This window comes from Octodon degus, unplaced genomic scaffold (assembly GCF_000260255.1).
Source record: "Octodon degus isolate 3935 unplaced genomic scaffold, OctDeg1.0 scaffold00007, whole genome shotgun sequence".
NCBI lineage: Eukaryota > Metazoa > Chordata > Mammalia > Rodentia > Octodontidae > Octodon > Octodon degus.
The window spans coordinates 16558521-16562994 of NW_004524583.1; the positions used below are offsets into that span (position 1 = coordinate 16558521).

The 4474-nt window shown below is 42.2% G+C and overlaps 1 non-coding gene across 1 annotated transcript; it reads left to right on the forward strand.

The window, feature by feature from the left end:
- Positions 1-1863: 1863 nt before the first annotated feature.
- LOC111813355 lies at positions 1864-2026 on the forward strand. Its single transcript, XR_002818641.1, has one exon. It is a non-coding gene; the product is annotated as a U1 spliceosomal RNA (small nuclear RNA).
- The last annotated feature ends 2448 nt before the right edge of the window (positions 2027-4474 follow it).

Genomic DNA, 4474 nt, shown 5'->3' on the forward strand with positions numbered 1-4474 from the left:
ATACTTCATCCTGGAAGAATTATTAGAAAGAAGGGGACATGTATTTCTGTTGACACCATATATTAAGTGGACTTTCTAAATCTTATTTGTCTATATTAGATAAATATGCTCCGTTTTCAACCATCTCCTGTACTTCCTCTAGTTTTAAATCAAAGGGATTAAGACTCCTAATTAAGACACTGGAGAAGGCCTGATCAGTTTTGCCAGTGCAAATTAGTTCAGAGGCCCAGAGCTGCTCCTTTCTGTTTGCTGGTATGGAAGGTTTGTTTGATTTAACATGATTGAGGAAATGAAATATCCCTAAGACAAAGAACCAATATTGCACTTCTGGAGAGTGGCTGAAGGGAAATTGGAAACTATTGCACATTAGCAGCGAATCCAAATGCAACTAGAAGGAGAAACGTTATTTAGAAAGACAGCGGTATGACTGGGCTAGGCCTTTGAAATAGATTGCACCTTATTTACTTATTTACTTACTTACTTACTTACTTACTTACAAAGAATGCAGATAAAACCCAATCTCAATTTCCTTACAAAGCTCAGTAAGCTTGGGACATTATCTTAGTCCTTCAGTACATGTCAAGTTTTTAGATTAATTATTTTGCTAATATTCACAACATTTCTTTGAAATAGTTCTTACTACTACCCCTGTTTCAAAGGCAAGAAACTGAAGACACAAAACACTGGTAATGACCTCCAGCTGAGAGCGCTCTGTGAGACTCTTGATGACTGTCTCTTCTATTGATTTGTATCCATCTAGTAAGGGTGAAGAAGAGAAAGATGGCAGTCAAGGGCGGCACAGACTGGTCCAGTCTGGAGGTTGAATTTGTTTGGTTTGGTTTCATTACTGCTCAGTGCATCTGGTCAGGCTGGGAGGATTCTCCAAGGGTAGCAGAAAACTGGGTCATGAGCAGTCAGACACAAGCAGAGCCCAGCCTGGCTTTCTCTCATGATAGGGAAGTTTCTTGCTTTCTCTTCCCTCTTTCCTTGGGAGTAAAATCTGCACTTTCTCGGCTAAGATCTTGGGAGCACTCTGACAACTTTTATGCTCAACAGATCCAGACGTTTGCTTTTCTTGATGTAGCGGTGTTCGATAATTATGATATTATAGCCAAGTTCCAAAAAGGAGGCAATGAAAAAGGATTGTTTTAATATTGCCAAGGTAGATATAGTTATGCAAAGAAAGTGGTGAGACACATAAATATCCACACTGATAAACTGGGGTGTGTGTGTGTGTGTGTGTGTGTGTGTGTGTTTATAGTGGCTGGGACACTAGGAACTTCAAGAGCTGCTTTTCTATGTGTAACTCCTAATAGAATAGAAATGTGTGATAGCTGTCTGTGGACAAATTGGCTTTGAAAAATCTGTTTCTGACTCTGGGATCCCTGAGTCCTAAAGGAAGATTCAGATAATATCAGTTATCTTTTCTGCTAGTTATTTATGTCAGGCCAGGGTTTGACAGTTTTTCAGGAATTCCTTGTTTTGAGGGTACCCAAAGTTTGTTCTAACCACATTGAGTAAGACACATAGACACAGAGATAAAGTCACGAAGGAAGAAGCTGGTTATACTCACAGAACCCTGGAAACAAAAGACAAAGAATCTCATGTAGGGCTACATGGTGAGCCCAGGGTTAAGCTGGGAGGCAGGGAGAGTAGGACATGGTGTACAGAAGAGTTTATATTGTGGTTTCTGTGAGAAGTACAGCCAAGATAAAAGAAATAGGAATAATTTTAGCAGTTCCTATACTCACTGTCCCTAGGTGTTTGTCCCCTAACCCTTAGAGGGATAGTGGTCCCAGTGGGAAAGATCAAGGAAAGAAGAGATTGGGTGCCTTGGTTACTTCCTTCCAATACGCAATGCCTGTACTTACCCGGCAGGGGAGACACCATGGTCACAAAGGTGGTTTTCCCAGGGCGAGGCTCATCCTCTGTACTCTGGTTGTGCTCACCCCTGTGATTTCCCCAGTGCAGGAAACTTGACCCCATAATTTGTGGTCGTGGGGAACTGTGTTTGCGCTTTCCCCTGTAAGAAAAAAGAATATCCAATACCAAAATTTAAGGATTTTTTTTTTTTCTCCTCGAATGCCTTCAGGGTACTTTTGGCTGGATGGAGTGTTGTGGGAATCAAACCACAGCAACCTGAGGCTGCCAGCTTTGTGGAAGCAGCCACTTAAAGAACTGAGCTAGGGCCAGGCCCCCTCTGAGCTAGGGCCAGGCCCCCTCAATACCAAAATTTAAAGAGGGAAAAGCTTATTTGGCTCACAGTTTGTAAAGGCTTCAGTCCATAATTGGCTGGCTCTAAGGCAGGGCAGCACATGGGCAACAGTTCATGGTAGCAGAAGAGAGCAAAGGCAACAAGAGAGGGAGAAAGATGCAGCCTTCTTCTGTCCCTTGTATCCAATGTATCAGGATTAGGATAGTGCCAATCAAATCAGTAGACTGACAGCAGTCACCCACCCTTAATCCCAACACCCTTAATCCCAGCATTGTACTACAAATCAATCACACACCTTAGACTCAGCCACCTAAAAAAAAATAACAATAACTAAAAAAAAAACCCTATGACTACATAAAGTTTTGAGGGGACATCCAGATATAAACCATAACGTTGGGGCTCAGGTTTCTACTTGAGTGGTTTGCACACAGAAGGCACGGTCATAAGAGAGTTGTCTGCTATATCTAAGAGTCAGTTAATTCTGGGATGAGAGTCCCTACGAGATCATCAAGGCCCCATGACAGCAAAATGAATAAAATCAAAAGACATGGCCTATGCGTGCATGACAAGATATACTTCTTGTGGTCCTCAGAGACAGAAAGGGGGTTCAGGGCTCTTGGTCTCACCTGTGTAGAGAGACCTTGATGCTTGCTCTTCAGTGTATGAAAGGGTTAACAGCAGGGGGAAAAGCCCTACTCTGTGTGTATAAGAGTATACAATTCAGTCCTCTTCCTATTCTCGCAAATAAGGTAACCACCCCCATATTTAATTCTTGAATATTCTCAGCTGGGCATGAAGCTCAGTGGTGCAATGTGTACTTAACATGAACAAGGCCCTGGATTCAATCCCCAGCACCAAAATATTTTTTTCCCATCCGTCCAAAAAGAAACTTCATGCCTATAGGCAGCTACTCTGCCTCCTTCTTACCCCTACTCCTATCACCCCCACAACCACCCTTGTGAATCTGACACCCCACATACATAGAGCCATACACTATGTGGCTACTTTCACTTAGCATGATGTTTCCCAGGGCCCTCTATGCTGAATCATGTACAGTATCAATATGGCTTGTTTCCATAGCTAAATAGTGCTTCAGTGTATGGATATGCAGCACCACATTTTGTCCATTCATCAGTTGGACAGGTGGGGTTATTTTCACATTTTGGTTATTATACTATTATCAGCGCTTCTGTACAATTTTTTGTGAATGTGAGTTGTCATTTCTCTTGGATATATACTTAAGAGTGGAGTGTGGGGGACATATGATAACTTTTTGCAGCTGTGCTAGCAATGTATGAAATAAAACTTCTCACTTGTATACGTCCTCACAGATATTTACTATCAGCTGCCTTTTTTCAATAACAGTCATCCTAGTAAGTGGGACTGGTATTTCATTGTGGTTTGTGTTTCTATTTTCCTATTGACCATCTTTCCATGTGTTAATGTTTACCTTAGAAAGAATATGTGATAACTGGAGGAAAAACGAATAACAAAAAAGCCTGTTTTCCATTGTTACAATAAAATACTTAGATGGGGTACTTTGTAAAGAAAACAGGTTTGTTGAGTTCATTGTCTTGGAGACTGAGAACCCAAACAGCATGGCAGGCTCCAGTGAGGGCCTTGTGGCCCAGTGCAGCCTAGTTGGGGGATGTGGGTAAGATGGAAGGCAGAGCACAACTCAGGGGTTGGGCTCATCCTTCTTTTTTGAAACAGGGTCTCACTCTGTAGCTCAGGTTAGCTTTAAATTGACTATGTAGTACAGGCTGGCCTCAAAGTCAAGGTGATCCTCCTGCCTCAACCTCCTAAGTGCTGGGATTACAGACGTGTGCCACCAACTTGGCTGTCAAGCTCACTCTTTCATAAAGATTCACTCACAGGAGAACCAACTCCAGGTCTCAGGAGAACTACATCAATTCTTTCTGAGGCCAGTGCCCTCAATGGCCTAATTCCTTTGCAATAAGCCTCACTTCCCAGAGCCTCCACACTGAAGACCAAACTCCCAACACACAAATCCTTGGGGGAATACAACCAAACTCTATTCAGACCACGGAGGAAAAAGTCATTCTTAATTTTATAAATAATTTCTAATAATGCTTTTATATATTCTTTGCCTATTTTTATAAGAAATAATATATAATAACAGCTGGGCATGGTGGTGCACTCCTGTAATCCCAGCACTAGGGAGGCTGAGGCCTGAGGACCATTGTGTGTTTGAGACCAGCTTGGGATACAAAGTGAGCTCAAGGTCAGACTGAGCTG